This window comes from Triturus cristatus, chromosome 7 (genome assembly GCF_964204655.1).
Source record: "Triturus cristatus chromosome 7, aTriCri1.1, whole genome shotgun sequence".
Lineage (NCBI taxonomy): Eukaryota > Metazoa > Chordata > Amphibia > Caudata > Salamandridae > Triturus > Triturus cristatus.
The window spans coordinates 1,122,939,828-1,122,958,827 of NC_140590.1; positions in this window are offsets into that span (position 1 = coordinate 1,122,939,828).

Below are 19,000 nucleotides of genomic sequence, written 5' to 3' on the forward strand. Positions count from 1 at the left end.
TGGGGAGGATAGTCCCATTTCATGTGTTCAGTTTCGAGCCAGAGTCAATGTCTCCCTGAGCTGGTTTGAACTGGACTATGCAAGGAGGGTACCAAATGTGACCCTCAAGCAGACTGAGTGGCACTGGTAAGCGCTCCCACTCAGCCCCAATACACTAAACCCTGTCTGGGAGGGGGTCACACCTCCATGGGACAGGAATCCTATTGTGTTGCCTTCCACGGCTCGAGCTTGGCTCAGCAGCAGGAGGGTGGAATCGTGTCTCTGGTCGGCAGCAGGCATGTTGTGCTGTCTGGATCTAGAAGACTTGTACCAAGAGCACTGAGGACCTAACGGAGGGCATTTACAATGATTGTAATCATACATTCCATACTTATGATTTCAACATGTTAGATACCAAACATGACAGCGTGCATTGCAGTCAGTTTCAAGATGGTCATTACATAATGATGTGGTGCCCCTCTATATGTTATATTGCTGTCTCACTTACAACCTAGGAGAATGGACTCCGAAGGCTGTATGGGTGTCTTGCTCATGCAGTGGCACCCTCACACTTAGAACCAAGCACCCTTCCCTCAGAATTGCAAAGGCCTGCTTTAAGGGTGACTTATAGGCTTTAAGTCCAGTGACCTTAGATATAGGGAAACCTATATCTTTCATAAATGATGCTAGCACCAGCTTACACAGGCTGCAATGGCAGGCCAGTAGTTGCAGTTTGAAAGGTCCCTAATGGGTGGAATAATGCATGCTTCTGCCCATGGGGAACCCCTGGGGTACCTATGCCCTGGGTACCTTAGTACAATTCACTAGGGACTTATAAGCATACCCCAGTATCCAATCTGAGATATACCTAAGTACTTACCATAACAATTTAGGGGAGAAAGCAGAGAGACTTGGGGCCTTGTTCGCAGAATCCCAGTCAGACTAGTCAGAAACAGCATAGCACCAGGTAAAAAGTGGGGATAACCATAAAAGCAGATCCTACTTTCCTACACATACCTATGCACTATGGTAAAAAGATCTATGCATGGCACTAGGCAGCATAATTGTGCCCCAGTGCTAGATCGAGAGCAGGGCAGTACCATACCCTAGTTTATGTGATGCTTTCATGCTCCTTCCTTCTCACGCAGTGCAGCAACTTTGAGGTTTGCCTCTGATTATGACTTTGGTGAAAAAATATATCCCTTAGCATTTGCCACTTGAAAATGTCAGGTCAATGAACAATCAACTTCTAATGACCAGAATAATTAGGAAAATTGTAAATGGATCAAGTGGTAAAACTCAAGTTTGATATTACTGATGGTGGTGATTTGACTGAGGGAAAGAAATTGATGCTTAATTTCAAGGAACATATAATTGAGTGTTTGTATGAGAATAGCTGAGCATTCTGACTGGTAAGTTCAAGTTAGCACTATGTAGTAATGAGAAACAAAAAATATAGTGACTTATTTCCTGGTCATTATATACACTTTCCAGCAGGGGACTGAGTGTGTTAGTCAAATTCATTCCTTCTGTTTCACTCTTTTTGTACTTTAAGTTTGTGAATTAGACTAAAACACCTGAAATCATTCATTTGCACATGAAATGCTTAGGACTAGAGTTATGCTTTTGCATATTAATACTTGTATAAATCTACGCAGGGCTGAGACTTTCTTAGAATAATTATAGGTCTTGTATTCAGTGAATAATTAAAACTAACTCGCAGTGATGTATAGTTAATTTGATTCTGAAATTGAAACTCTAACATATGCTATTGAGGCATTTTTGTATGAGATATTGATGACATTTTGTAGATATTGGGCGAACACTATTGGTCAAAATTACATCCTCTTTAATTCAAAATATTGTCTGCAATTTAATTTCAGTATGGTTCTGTTAAATAATGTCAGAGATTTGACATGCATATATTTCAATTATTCATGTTGTGCTTTCAAAGGTCAATGGGCTCTGCTATTTCTACTGTGTCAGATTATATATTTATAATAGATATATAATTATATATAATTTATTACTATTCAGTTCTATTAAATGCCATTTCTTACCTTTTACCATTTTCTTATCCATCTTTTAGAAATCTTATGGGGTAAGACCATCTACTTATTACTTGCTCTCTTGCATTGCATTATTGTGCTGACGCAAATGGAATGTTTGCCAGGTCATAACAGGCTAGGACAATGTCAATGCATTTAGTAATATGTATATTGTCACTGGTGATTTCATAATTTAATGTTTGCATGTGTTTATCAGGTCCCATTAAGTACCATTAGGAATATTGGCCCTTTATTCTGATATAGGCACATCATCCAAATTCTATTCTATGTCTTATTAAAGAGCAAACTAGGAAAGGATTCCAATTCTGTAACAGATGCATCACAGTTCAACCATATGATGGGCCCTCTGCGAGGAATACATTACTTATCAATCCAATGCCTTTTTGAATCACAAAAAATCAGGACTGTCTCCATTTATCTGTTACCCCTACAAAGCCGCATTGTGATGCCCTAAGATCTGTCTTTGTTACTAAAATCCACATAAATACTGTGAAACTACAGATGATTGCTTTACTATCTGCTTTCAGGATTTTTGATTTTTTCCTTGTGTTCTTTTTTTCCTTTATTTTGCACTTGAATGTTGTTTGAAGAGAACACAAAGCAGTGTTTTCCACTGTTTTGCAATAATTTGTAGTAGTGGTATATTCATGGGCATTACCCTGCAGTGGCCCATGATTTGTGCTGAGGTCACGTTCAGTCCAGTCTGATATTCTTAAAATAGTATGAGATTCATCAGCTATATGGATTTTATTTAAAATATAAGTCGATAAGGAAATACATAATTTATTAGGCTTCTATGGAAAAATTGAGGACTCACCTTCTGCTCTACAAGAGTGTCACTCTCTTTTGCAACATGAGGCAGGTCACATTATAATGGGATATGATTTTAATCTGAAGAAGGATTTATCATTGGATACACTCTTAAATAAACATCAAAACAAACCTAAATCCATATGTGCCTTACAAGCTTTAATCCACAATTTTGCTCTTATTGACCCTTGGCACGAACAGAACAAGGTCCTGCGACAATACACATGTCACTGTAAGCATTATGGCCCTGCGTTGTGTGTAGATTTCTTTTAACTACATCTGCACTAGCATTTGTTGATGCACACATAATGAACAATGCTTTCTAGGTTCATTCACTGATCACCTTAACATTTGCATGTGTAACATCCTCTCTACAAGGAACAAGATGGAGTTTAAATATAGCAGAGGATGGTTGGGTGGAACAGATGAAGAGCAATTTGGAGGATTCCTAAAACTCAATATAGACTCAGCTGGGGAAACATTCTTTACAACGCATGCAATACATCACACGACCCCATTGTTACATCGCATACATTACAACGCAAGTTGTTACAATTACTTGCTGTAGGGGCACAGAAGGTGTTGGATTTAAAATCCGACACCTTCCCTACTGTCACCGACTGGAGTTGGAATAGTAAATTATACTATTCCAAAATCCAGCACTCTCCCTACAGCAAGTCATTGTAACGACTTGTGATGTAATGATTTGTGATATAACAGCGTAGTCAATGAATTGACCATGTTGTAATGGCATGCATTATAAACGCATGCATTGTAACATGGTCTATTCACCCTGCTGCAGATGTTGCCCTATGGGAATCATTAAATGCACATTTTAGAGGCCAAGTAATTGCTGTTTGGTTGCTCATAGACAGGAGGAGAAAGTACAACATACTAACTAAAGCAGGAGAGTGAACAAAGCCACAATAGCATCTATCTTTTCTCCCAGTAGCAATACGCACACAGCAAAGCCAGAAGCTAAAGAGAAATCCTGCAAATCTTTTTATCACAAAAGAAATTGGGAACCACTCATTATACCTGCAGCAAAGTTATGAGTAAAGTGAATGTAAAGGGAAGAATCTTGCTTGATCTGCAATGCCTACAGCAAATATCAGCAGTATTAAAGTAATATATGATCCTCTGAGTAAAACTACTAGAATACACCAGTTTGAAGTGGCTCAGATATTTTACCAACATTATGCCACATCTTACAATGGATCTCAATGTAGTTCCCATGAGGCAATTGAGAAATGGCTACAGGGTATTCAAATTACTACCTTGACTTCTGCCCTTTCCTATTCAATTATACCACAAGTGAGAATTGGCGGAGGTTCAAATAACGATCAAGTCACTTCCCATTGCTAAAGCATGTGGCAAGGACGGACTGCCTCTCAAAATATACAAGGTTTTTTCTCAGAAATTGGCACCTTAGTTTGGTTCGTTTTTTTAATTATATTCTTCAGAGATGCCAAGCTCCTTTACCGGTTCAATAGTGGTAGTTAAAAAAAAAAAGATAAATCAGAGCTTGACACAAAGTCATACACGCCCTATTAGTCTCCTCAATTGCAATTACAAGTTGTTTACTACAAGCATGGTTAATAGTGTCACAGCAGTTACATCCTATATCATTCACAGGGATCGAAATGGCTGTCTCCATGGTAGATGTGTAATCTCCAACACAAATCTTTTGGTACAAGCTATAGAATTTTTTTTCAACCAGAATATTAAGACTACTGCTAGAATGCATGACACAGAAAAAGCATTTGATTTAGTCTAATGGGAAGTGCTCTTTGCAATCCATTTGCATTTCCAGTGATTTTTATGCACCTGCTGACAGTGGCCTCTCGCAGAGGTAACGCTGTTGGGCAATGGCGTGGGCTGGGTCGGGGTGTAGTGGAGTCCAACATACGACGGCAGATATTTATTTATTTACGTTCACCATTGCCTTCTTATGTCGGAATCCACTATCTTCCACCCAGCCCGCCACCCCACAGCGTTATCTCTGCGAGCCACCACTGTCTGCTGAGATGCTGTACTCGGGGGCTAATGCAACTATACTATTAAGAATTTGCTGTCTGGTTACATAAGCATTAGAAGAAGCATGCCCCAAGGGTACCCTATGTCCCTAATCTTGTTTGTACCATTTATAGAGCCATTGGCCTGCGCTGTTCATCAAGATCAAACCATTAGGCCGCCTCTTAGTGGTACCCCAAAACTTAAAGTTATGGCAATGTTCAAAGAGCTTTCAATAAGATCTCAGAATTACCTGCAACAGGCGGCTACAAAATTAATCAATCAAAAGCACCCCTGAGATACTTCTATTAACTATGCAGGCGATCTTTCTGGCTCCACGTTCTATTAGATTTCTTGGGAATAAGTTGACTACAAAATTTAATGTATTATTTGTCTTAAACTATGCATCTCTCTTAGCCAACGCTCAAGCATTAATGAAACAGTGGGATAAATTACCCTTTCCAACCATTGGGCGTATATATCTAATAAAAATAAATGTATTGCTTCTGTTTTTATTTACCTTTTCAAATGTGCCTTTAAAAATTACCAATGCATTTTTGCGACCATAGAGGGGGATATCTGCTCCTTTATTTGGAAGCCTAAACGGCCCAGCGTCAAGCTGTCAGTACTTTATTTGACTCAAGAGGACAAAGGCTCGGCTCTTCACTTCTTTAGAACTTTCTATCATGCAGCGCATTTACATTGGTTGAGCTTTGCTTGAAAAAAAAAACATCAGTAGGGGATATATTAATTGCACAATATGTTAAAAGTAGCTAATATCGAGCCGGTCTTTAAATTAATGATTCCCAGGCTACCTAAGCGCACACGTTATAAGATGCCTCCAATATTTTATTTGGTGAGAAAATATAAGATCTCATTTTTCTACTCATAAAGGAAACTAAATTGCTTTGCTGGCATGGGTCTGAGACTTGAACGCCCAGCACTTAGTCATTGGGGAAGTTTAGGCTTTTGCACATTGGGTGATTTATTTCAGAATAATCATTTTATCACATGGCAATTGCTCAACTGTGTTGAATTTACATGGTACATTGTTACTATTCACTTCTATTTAAGTGCCATGTCTTACATTTTACCATTTTCTTATCCATCTTTTAGAAGAATGATGGGGTAAGATCAGTTTCCTATTGCTTGCTGACTTGCATTGTATTTTTGTGCTTTTACAAATGTAATCCTTTACAGTTCATAATGGGCTACGACAATGGAAATACTCTGAGTAAAATTTATATTGTCGGTGATGATCACAAAGGTTAAAATTTGTATGTGTTTAGCAGGGCCCATTTGGCACCATTAGGAATGTCCCTCTTCTCTGCTTATTTCTGTGCTCTATGCACATCATCCAAATTATATTGTATGTCTTGTGGCACAGCAACCTACGAAAGGATTTTAATTATGTAACAGGTGCATCACCGAACAACCATATGATGGGCCTTATGTGAGGAATATATCACTCAACAATCCAATCCGTTATTAAAAGATATAAAATCTGGATTATCTCCATTTTTTGGCACTTCTACAAAGCAGTATTTTGAGGCACTAAGATCTTTCTTTGTAACTAAAATCCCCAAAACACATTCAAACTACAGGTGATTGCTAACCTCTCCACTTTCAGGATTTTTCCACAGTTGTGCAATACTTTGTATTGGGGGATGTTCAAGGGTAGTACATGGGCATTACCCTGCAGTCACCCATGCTTTTTGCTTATGTCATGTTCACTCCACTCTGAAATTCTTAAACTAGTATGAGATTCAGCAGCTAGATGGATTTTAGTTAAAATACAAGTCAATAAGGAAATATATCATTTAATGTGCTACTATGGCTAAATTGAGACCTTGCCTTCTGCTCTACTAGAGCTTCACTCTCCTTTGCAACATGAGGTGTGTCACATTATAATAGGTGGGGATTTTAATCCGATTCAGGATTTATCATTTGATAAATCATGTTTAAATAAGCATCCAAACCAACCTAAATTCATATGTGCCCTACAAGTTTTCATCCACAATTTTGCTCTTATAGAGCCTTGGCATGTGCAGAACAGTGTACTGCAACAATAGACATTTCACTATAAGCCTCCTGGCACGGAATCACATACATTGTTTTTTAAACATCAAATGCACTAGCATGAGAAGACGCAGACATATGGAACAATGCTTTCTCGTATCATTCACTGATCAGCTTAACAATAGCTTCTGTACCATCCTCCCTACAGGGAACAAGATGAATTTTTAATAAAGCACCATTAGCAGAGAATGGTTGGGAGGAACAGAAGAAGAACAAATTGAAGGATTCTAAGATCACAATATAGACAGTGCAGCAGATTTTGCCATACGTGAAGATTTAAAAGCACATTTTAGATTCCAAGTGCTTGCTCTTCAGTTGCTCGTAGACAAGAGGAGAAAGTACAACATACTAATTAAAGTAGGAGAGTGGACAAAGCCATTATAGCATCTACCTTGCCCCCCAGAGGCAATACGCACACAGCTAAGGCAGAAGGCTAAAGAGAAATCACGCATATTTTTCTATCATCTTGTGCTTCTGCTTATTAATACTTGTATTAATCTATTCAGGAATGAGTCTGCAGCTGTTTGGAATTGGGATAGGTCTTTTATTTTGTGCATGATTGACTTAACCTCACAATTATGTTTAGCTAATCTGAAACTGAAAGACTGACAGAGGCTACTGGGGAAGCTTTGTCAGAGACTGTGATGCAATTTTTGAAGATGTTTGTGACTAATGTTATACATAGATACATCCTGTTTAATTCACACTAGTGTCTGCAATTTATTTTCAATATGGTTCTGTTAAATAATGTTGGATGCTCAATTAATGTTGATCCAAAAATTGAAATGCATATATTCCAATATCTCATGATGTGCTTTCAAAGGTCAAAGGGCTAAGCTATTTCTACTGCGTTAGGTTTATATGGCAATTTGTTTCTATTCAGTTCTATTTAAGTGACATTTCTTACATGTTCCCATTTTCTTATCCATATTTTAGACAACTTATTACTTGCTATCCTGCATTGTATTTTTGTGCTGTCACAAATGGAATGTTTGATAGGTCATAACAGGCTAGGACAAAGCTAATGCACTTAATTAATTCAATTCAATTCAAAAAACCTTTATTTCGATTGTTTAAAATCATAAAAGTACATAAATAAAACAATTTATAGTAATGTATTCGATCAGTACAATACCCATAATAGAAATAAAGGTGACTTACTATTTTATCAACAAATAAAACCCCCCATTTAATTTATAGCAATCGATCAATCTGTATTGTTACATATCAGTTTCCTACGGATTAGCCACATTGCAAGTAGAAACCTGGAAACTGTTACCACGACAAGTGGATTTAAATCACTTCGCAGGACCCTGAAAAAATCAAGGTAGCTCCTAATACCCAGATTCAAGCAAAGCTGAATAATCCATTTCTTCCGAATTCTGGCGTATGCTGGGCAAAAAAGCATAACATGAATCATAGTTTCCTGTTCAGATGAGCACCCCGGACAATTGTGCTCAAGGACACCCACCCATTTATCAGTAAATGAATATAAAGGAAGGGTCCCATATCTGAACTGTAGAAACAGCTTCTTTGCTAAAGTGGGCTGGATAACGTCGAGGTCAGGTACAAAGGCGTAATTACACTTAAGGTCCAAGAACTGATCAGTCAGGCTAGAAGGCCTAACTAGACGGTAAGCTTTAGTGAGAAAGTAGTCTTTGAGTGTAAGGGCAAGACTTTTTTTGGTGATGCCTAAACAATTCTCTGGATTAGTCCAGAGATGGGCAAGGCCAATGTTGGATAGTGACTGCCTAACATACTGGAGCCAGGGAATCTTATCAGCCCCAAGTAAACCCAAGATTACCTTCAATTCGTCTCTGTAACATGCCAACTCTGGTGTGCTCCAAAGCCTTTTCCAATACATCACCGGACGTATGGAAATGACCTCAGAAATAGGACGGATATTAAGATCCAACCTCAATGGCATGAGCGGAGTATTGATTGGAAGTGATAATAGTTTCCGCAGGAAATTATTTTCAGTGATAGTCAGATCATTTGTGCTACTAAAACCCCATAGCTCAGCCCCGTACAGTGTAGAGGATCTAGATTGGACACAGTAAATTTCTAGAGGGGCACTTATAATTTTTGAGCAACAGTTCTTATGAACTTTAAGGATGCCCCCCACCGCCTGATTGAGTTTTAAGTTGGCTTTAGAAATTTGTGGGGACCAACCCATCTTGTCATTTAGGGTCAAGCCTAAATACTCAAAGATAGAAACCCGATCCAAAGCGACTCCTTCCATTTTAGGATGTGGGTAATTAGAGGATTTTACATTGAAAGCCATATACTTTGTTTTGCCAATATTGACCACCAAATTCCTTTGTTTGCAAAAGCTTGTGAACTGGTCCAACACCCTCTGCATGCCCATTGGGGATTTGGACAGCAGCAGGGTGTCGTCAGCAAACATGAGGGCAGGGAATTTTCTGGAGGCCAATTTCGGTGCATCAATGTCAATGGCATCTAAAAGATCGTCAATAAGGCCATTGAGGAAGAGGGAAAACAAGGTTGGGGCAAGTACACAGCCCTGTCGAACTCCCTTAACAACAGGGAAAGGGCCAGTCAGATTTCCAACTTTTCCGTAGCGGACTCTAGCATAGGTCCCGTCATGGAGAATCTTCAATTGATGACATAAATAGGGCGGGACTCCCATATCCAGCAGTAGGTGCCATAGCTGGTTACGATCCACCATATCAAAGGCGGATTTCAAATCCACAAAGGTCATATATAGGCTACCCCCGTCCAGTATAACATGTTTCCAATGGAGCAACTGGAGCCTAAATAGTTGGTCCATAGTGGACGTTTTGGCCCTGAATCCAGCTTGAAGTGGGGTTAGTATATTATTCTCTTCTATCCAACTCTGTAGGCGTTGGAGAAGAAGCCTAGAGTAAATTTTTTGGCTCACATCTATTAGGCTTATAGGCCTATAATTACCTGGATCAAGGGGGGATCCCTTTTTATAAATAGGGATAATTTCCGCACCCGACCAGGTAGATGGGATCGGTGAGCCTTGTAGGATGGAATTGAAGAGAATTTGGAAATAAGGGGCCCAAACCTTTGGTTCGTCTTTGTAAAGGTCCCCTGGAATACGATCCAACCCCGGAGCTTTATTAGCTTGAAGCAGGTCCAAAGCCAAGTCCACTTCTGGTAGGGTCCAGGGGGGTGCCAGCCAGGAAGGATCCTTTAACATTATGATGGCTGGGGGATCGATGCACCTACTAGTGTTAATCGAATATAGTTTTTCGAAATGGGAAGCCCAAGCATCCTCGGAGACATTTGGGTCAATCATGGTATTGCCCTCAGGGCTTCCAGAGTGGACAAGATTCCAGAATGTTCTTGGGTCTTTTGCCACGAGGGCTTGCCTCATTGCGACCCATCTTTGCTCTTCCCACTCAGACTTAGCTGCAGAAATTAGCTTTTTATAAGCTCGCCTGGCTTCCCTGATAAGTAGGGGGTTACCTCCTCTAATGGCCTGAAGTAGTTCCTGTTTGGCTAACCTACATTTCTTGGTAAACCAAGAATTAGACTTGCCTGACATCTTTATATTGGGCGGACCTGAGGTATAAAAGGAACCGCCCAATATAGCTACTAGATCTTTATGAATTGTGTCCATATCTAAGATTTCATCATCTGCACTGCTATTAGTCTCTCCCTTAAACACCCTGTCAAGTAGGGGGAGAATATCAGAGTACAAGCTGGCTATTGCTGTTTCGGACTGTTTTATAGTTTGCCAGCGAATCCTCTTCCCCCCTTGTATAATTCTTAAATTACCCGCTGGAGGAATAGCTGTATCTAGCCCTGAGTTCAGTAAATAAAAGTTTAAAGCAACTGTCAGGGGGTCATGGTCACTCTCTGTGCGTCTAATTACTTTAAAATCCAGGATATTGGGCCATAAATCTAGGCTCACCAAAACGTAGTCGATCACAGATTCATGTCCCATTCCCCTATAAGTTGGTTGTCCTGGGGTATCACCGCCAAATCGACCGTTACATGCTCTCATAGAGAAAGCATAAGTAAGGGAAGTTAGCTGAAGGGCCTTCGGAGTCCAGTTTTTAACTGGATACATATTAATGGGAGGTATAAGTCTAGCCTCATCTTCTACGTTTGTCAGTGAAGTCACTCCAGACAAAGGCTCAAAGTGACAATTAAAATCCCCACCAATCATCAACGCTACCTCGTCATGGAATGATTCCAGAAGTTGTGACAGGGAATCTATAGTGGTAGAACGACCACCTCCTTGGAATCTTTTTATGTAACAAAAGAATGCACAGTATATCGGAGCTTATTATATCAACCCTCTTGATATTAAAACCAAGATGAGTGCCTACCCAAACACACAAGCCCCCCGAAGGCCTCCCGCGATGTCCCGTTACAGCAGGAAGCATATAAGTAGTATAACCTAATCGATGGATGGGTTCAGTTGACCAGGTTTCCTGAAAGAGAAAAATTCCAAAGGGGTCAATAAAGGAGCACCATTCTGGATTGCCAATGTTAGTAGCAAGACCCGCAATGTTCCAGCTAAGAACTTTGAACTGGTTATCGATATTTGGAACAGTCTCTTCATAATTAAGATGGACGGGTGGGGGGGCTGTAAGAATTGGTTGTGTCTCAATAACACCCCTCAAAGCTAAGGGTTCAGTACAAGCATCCCGGCTAGGACAAAGCTAATGCACTTAATTAATATGTATATTGTTATTGGTGATCACATAATATGTGTATGTATTTATCAGGTCCCATTAAACACCATTAGGAATCTTGTCCATCTTATCTGCCGTAGAAAGAACATCCAAATGATATTCTATGTCTTGTGCCACAGAGATCTAGGAAAGGATTTCAACTCTGTAACAAATGCATCACAGTACAACCATATAACTGGCCTTATGTGAGGAATACATTGCTCAACAATCCAATGCCTCATTCAATCATATATAAATCAGCACTATCCCTATTGTTCTGTTACCTCTAAAAAGCAGTATTGGGAGAAACTACGATATTTCTTTCTAACTAAAATCCAAAACAATACAGTCTAACTACTGGTCATTGCTTTACTCTCTGCTTTCGGGATTTTTGCTTTTTTTCCTCATATTCTTATTCTCCTTTGTTTTGTACTTGAATGTTGGTTGAAAAGAACACAAATCGGTGTTCCCACTGTTTTGTAGTACTTTGTATTAGGGGGCTGTTCATGGGCAGTACATGGGCATTACCCTGCAGTAACCAATGATTTGTGCTGATGTCACATTCTGTCCAGTCTGAAATTCTTAAAGTAGTTTGAGGTTCAGCGGCTGGATGGATTTCAGGTAAAATTCAAGTTGATAAGGAAATACATAATTTATTAAGCTACTATGGCTCAATTGAGGACTCACCTTCTGCTCTACAAGAGCTTCACTATCTTTTGCAATATGAGGTGGGTCACATTGTAATAGGATATGATTTTAATCTGATCCAGGATTTATCATTGGATACATCACTCTTATATAAGCCTCACAACAAACCTAAATCCATATGTGCGCTCCAAGTTTTCATCCCCAATTTTGCTCCTATACTCCCTTGGCACGCGCAGAATGGAATACTGAAACAAAACACATGTCACTCTAAGTGTTATGGCACTGCATCTCAGATATATATTTTTTAGGATCTTATGCACTAGCATGCGAAGACGTAGATATATTGAACAATGCTTTGTCAGATCATTCACTGATCAGCTTAACAATTGCTTCTGTAACATCCTCTCTACATGGAACAAGAGAGAGTGGCTGTAACAAACCCTGTAATTTTTGGTATCAAAATTGTTGGAATAATAAGTGTAAGAGGTATGATTCCAAGCACTGAAAAGGCCCTTTGTTAGGTCCTCAGTCCTCCTGGTACCAGTCAAGACCCGGACAGCCCAACATGGCTGCTGCCGGCCAGAGACACGATTCTGGCAAGCTCGAGCAGGGGAAAGCAGAACAATAGGTATCCTGTCACATGGATGTGTGACCACCTCTCAGACAGGGTTTAGTATATTAGGGCTGGGTGGGAGCACTTGCCAGCGCAACTCAGTCTGCTTGAGCGGCATATTTGATGCTCTCTTTGAATAGTCCAGTTCAAACCAGCTCAGAATAAAGAACTATTAGCAGAGGATGGTTGGGTGGAACAGATGAAGAACAATTTGGAGGATTCTTAAATCTCAATATGGACACTGTGGCAGATGTTGCCATAGGGGAAGCTTTAAAATCACACTTAAGAGTCCAGGTGTTTGCTCTTCAGTTGTTTGTAGACACGAGGAGAAAGTACAACATACTAATTAAAGTAGGAGAGTGGACAAAGCCACAATAGCATCTACCTTGCCCCCCAGTAGCAATACGCACACAGCTAAGGCAGAAGCTAAAGAGAAATCCTGCAAAAATTTTTATCACAATAGAAATTGGGAACCATTCATCATACCTCCAGCAAAGATATGAGGAAAGGGAATTTGAAGGCAAGTCTCTTGCTTGGTCTGCAATATGTACAGCTAATCTTTATAGTATTAAAGCAACATATGATCCTCTGAGTAAAACAACTTGAATACACCCGTTTGATGTGGCTCAGAAGTTTTCCAACATTATGCTGAAATTTACACTGGTTCTCAATGCAGTTCCCATATGGCAATTGAGAAAAGGATAGGGGGTATTCAAGTTCCGATCTTAACTTCTGCCCATTATAATTACATTATACCACTAATAACTTTAGCGGAAGTGCAAAAAATTATCAAGTCCCTTTCAAAGGCTGAAAAGGATGTGGCAAGGATGGACTGCATCCTGAAATATACAAGGTTGATTTCTCAGCAAATCACCTTTTTTTTGTGTCTATTTAATAATATTCTTCATGGCTGCCCAGCTCCTTTACCGATGCCATAGTGGTCAGTTTCTTCAAAAAAAGATAAATCGGAGCTTGACCCGAACTCATACCTCCCCATTAGTCTCCTCAATGGCAATTACAACATATTTACTAAAATCATGGCTAATAGAATCACTGCAGTTACATTGTACATGTATAATCTCAAACACAATTCTTTTGGTACAAGCTATAGACTTCTTTTCCAACCAGAATATTAAGGCTTCTGCTAGAATGCTTGAGGCAGAAAAAGCATTAAATTTTGTCTAATGGAAGTGCTCTTTGCGGATGTATGACGTTACAACGCACACTTTTACAACACATGCACTTACAACGCATTTTTTACAACGCATAATCCATTACAACGCACTACACTTACAACGCATGACACTACAACGCATTTTTAAAAACTACCATTACAACGCATACCATTACAACGCATAATATGTAATTGCATTTAAGGTAAGTATTAGATAGTATAGGGGTAAAAATTACTTTTCTAACTCCAGGGGGTGCAACAGTAGGGTAAGTGTTGGATAGTATAGGGGTAAAAATTACTATTCTAACTCCAGGGGGTGCAACAGTAGGGTAAGTGTTGGATAGTATTGGGGTAAAAATTACTATTCTAACTCCAGGGGGTGCAACAGTAGGGTAAGTGTTGGATAGTATAGGGGTAAAAATTACTATTCTAACTCCAGGGGGTGCAACAGTAGGGTAAGTGTTGGATAGTATAGGGGTAAAAATTACTATTCTAACTCCAGGGGGTGCAGCAGTAGGGTAAGTGTTGGATAGTATAGGGGTAAAAATTGCTATTCTAACTCCAGGGGGTGCAACAGTAGGGTAAGTGTTGGATAGTATAGGGGTAACAATTGCTATTCTAACTCCAGGGGGTGCAACAGTAGGGTAAGTGTTGGATAGTATAGGGGTACAAATTACTATTCTAACTCCAGTGGGTGCAACAGTAGGGTAAGTGTTGGATAGTATAGGGGTAAAAATTACTATTCTAACTCCAGGGGGTGCAACAGTAGGGTAAGTGTTGGATAGTATAGGGGTAAAAATTGCTATTCTAACTCCAGGGGGTGCAACAGTAGGGTAAGTGTTGGATAGTATAGGGGTAAAAATTACTATTCTAACTCCAGGGGGTGCAACAGTAGGGTAAGTGTTGGATAGTATAGGGGTAAAAATTACTATTCTAACTCCAGGGGGTGCAGCAGTAGGGTAAGTGTTGGATAGTATAGGGGTAAAAATTACTATTCTAACTCCAGGGGGTGCAACAGTAGGGTAAGTGTTGGATAGTATAGGGGTAAAAATTACTATTCTAACTCCAGGGGGTGCAACAGTAGGGTAAGTGTTGGATAGTATAGGGGTAAAAATTACTATTCTAACTCCAGGGGGTGCAACAGTAGGGTAAGTGTTGGATAGTGTAGTGTAATATTATGCATTGTAATGGTAGGCGTTGTAATGGTATGCGTTGTAAAGGTAGTTTTTAAAAATGCGCTGTAGTGTCATGCGTTGTAAGTGTAGTGCGTTGTAATGGATTATGCATTGTAAAAAATGCGTTGTAAGTGTAGTGCGTTGTAACAGTTGCGTTGTAAAGGTTGTTCCCCGCTCTTTGCAATCATTCATGAATTTGCATTTCCAAAAATCTTTATGCACCTGCTGAGATGCTATACTTGGGGCATAAGGCCACTATAACTATTACAATTTGCTAGTTGGTGACGAAAGCATAAGACGCGGCATGCGCCAAGGGTGCCCTATGGCCCCTATCTTGTTTGTGATATTTCTAGAGCCATTGTCCTGTGCTAATCATCAAGATAAAACCATTAAACAACCTCTCAGTGGTACCCCAAAACTTAAACTTTATACTGACAATATTGTTTGATACTTAGCGGTGAATAATGACAGTGTTTAAAGAACTTTCAATAAGATCTCTTAATTTACTGCGACTGGCAGCTACAAAATAAATCAATCAAAAGCACCCCTGAGATACTTCCATTAACTATGCAGGCGATCTTTATGGCTACACGCCCTATTCTCGGAGATAAGCTGACTACAAATTTTTGTGATTTAGATGCCTTAAACTAAGCATCTCTCTCTTTCCAAAACTAGAGCATTAATGGAACGGTGGGATATCCCTTTACAAAAAATAGGCGTATATCTCTCAAAAAAATAATTTATTACCTCTGTTTTTGTTTGCCTTTTGATATGTGCAGATCAACATTACCAAGGCATTTTTGAGACCATGGAGGGTGATATCCGCTCCTTTATTTGGAAGCCTAAATTACCAAGAGTCAAGCTGCCTGTACATTATTTGATTCAAGAGTAGGAATTCTTGGCTCTTTCCTTATTTAGAACTGCATTTACACTGGTTGTGCTTTTCTTAAAAAAAACATCAGTAGGTTATATATTATTTGCACAATATTTTAAAAGTAGCTAAAATCAAGCAGGTCTTTATTATAAAGATTCCCAGGCTACCTAAGCTCACACATTAGAAGAAGCCTCAAATATTTTATTTGTCGAGAAAATATGCGATATCATATTTCAACTCATAAATGAATCTAGATTGCTGTGCTGGCTTCGGTCTGAATCTGGAACACCCTGCACTTACTCGCTGGGAAAGATTATTCTTTCGCACATTGGGTGATTTCTCTCAGAATATTCATTTCATTACATGGAAAATTCTCAACTGTGCTGAAATTATTTGGTGATTTGTTACTACTCAGTTCAATTTAAGTGCCATTTCTTAAATTTTACCATTTTCTTTTCCATCTTTTAGACAAATGATGTGGTAAGATCAGTCTCTTATTACTCGCTCTCTTGCATTGTATTTTTGTGCTGTCAGAAATGTAATGTCTGAAAGGTCATAACAAGCTACGACAATGGAAATACTCTTAGTAATATGTATATTGTCGCTGATGACCACACATTTTAATATTTTTAAGTGTTTATCAGCTCCCATTAAGCACCATTAGGAATCTGGACCCTCTTCTCTGCATATTTTTGTGCTATACGCACGTCATCCAAATGATTTTCTATGTCTTGCGGCACAGCAATCAAGAAAAAGATTGACATTCTGTAACAGATGCATCACAATACAACCATATGATGGGCCTTATATAAGGAATATATTGCTCAACAGTGCACTGCGTTTTTCAACCTTACAAAATCAGCACTAGCTCTATTTTTCTGTTACCTCTACAAAGCAGCATTGTGAGTTCAAAGTTCTTTCTTTGTAACTTAAATCCCATAAAACAATAGCCACAGTACAGCCTCTGTTTTGTACTGGAATGTTGTTTAAAAGAACGCAAATCAGTGCTTTGCATAGTTTAGCAATACTTTTTATTAAGAGGATGTTCATGGGTGGAACATGGGCATTACCCTGAAGCCACCCATGAATTCTATCCAAAGAGTCCTATCTACAAACAGGCATGCTGTTCTTACTTCAAACCTTTTGACTTTGCATGAATGCTGCTCTTTACAGTGCACTCCAAAGTGGTAAAAGTTTTAAAGCTTGTCTAGGCATAGTAATTTGTACTGGAAGGGCGCTCTTCCAGTATGAAACCTATGTTAGACATCATATATATGCTATGAGAGGCTGGCTCAGTATATGATGTACACTTATGTAAGTTGACACCTTGCACTGATCCAGACAACCCTTATGGTGATTTTAGCAGTCTTAGACAACCTTAGAAAGCTATCTATGTGGTGGCTGTGGAGAGAAGCCTTCAGGCTTCGTCCAGAAGGAGTGTAAAGCAGCTTGTTTTACCAGGACATAATCTTATAGGTATAGATTAAGTGAAAAAGAACCACACAGTATACTTATAAAAACATGTATTTATTATAAGACACTCAGTAACACATACAGATATCTCATAACCGGAGATATACACAATGCACACAATACTTTGCAATAGGAACAGGTAAGTAGTACAGAATACACAGTGGTCCCCGGGGGAGTCCAAATCATATACTGAAACAGTGGTATGCAAACCACAGCTCGGGTCAAGACAATATTTAGAGGACGTAGAAGTGCCAGGGACCCAAGGAACCACCTAAGGTGAGTATCTGGGAGCCCCACGGAGGTCGGTTGCAGTGTAGCAACACAACCACTTTCTCCGTACAAATCAACGTGTAAGTCGCGGTTGCAATTTTAAATAAAGAGGACCCTTCCCAATGGACCCTGAAAAAAACCCGTGGAAGACAAGATGTTGGAGAGCCACCCGCCCATGGATACCTTAGGGGCCAGGAAACCTGCACCAGGGAAGGCGGGTGCATAGTTGTGAAGAGGCATCGGAAACCTCTGTCGAATCCAATGGAGAACTTCAGAAAAGGTTCGCTGCTGGAGAAGGGGGAAGTGTCCGGTGGAACCCAAAGTTGGATTCAAGACATGAAGAAGCTGCAAGCAGAGAATACAGAGTCTTTGCCACTCAAGAGTGGCCAAGAGGCACGGAAGACAAATGCCCACCAATGTCAGCTGTTGCAGGAGAGCTGACGGTGACCTTGGAACTGCAGTTGTGTGGGCCGGGTGATGCTGTTGAAGACCCGGGGCCATACGTGAGCTCTCCTATGTTGGATGACAAGAGTTGAGGGGACGGTGTCCGGAGGGAGTACCAACAAGCCTTGGCAACTGCAACCAACTTGGAAGGTGAAGAAGTTCCAATGATGGAACCAGCAGGGTCCAGAAGACTCACCAATGGGGGAGACATAAGGGTAAGCCCAAATCAATCACAAGAGCTCAAACAATTCAAATGTGACCCTCAGCAGAACCCACAGGCCCGAGGCCCTGGAGTCATAAGGGGACCTTGAGCAGCTCACCAAAGAAGCAGGCAAACGGTGCAAGCAATATGGAATGGTCAAAGATTCTGGTCATGGAGATGCTTGAGGTTGGGACTTCCTGGATTCCGAAGATCTTGAAGGAAGGAAGCAAGCAAGCCTTTGCAATGGCAAGTCGACGAGGTGCACATGGATTCAGTTCCTGCGGCTCTGACGAGGGATACTGGCCTCAAACTTGGCGAGAGGACACAACAGATCTCGAGGGATGGGGAAAACCTCCACCTGTGTTGCTGAGCCTTTGGGACTCCGTTGGAGCCTAGGATCGGCAGACAGGTCAGCTTAGTTGTGGAGCCAGCAGATACAGGGAAGTGACTCCTTCACTTCAAGGGAGATTTGTCCAAGTGTCTTGAATGCCCTCAGGCCTTGGA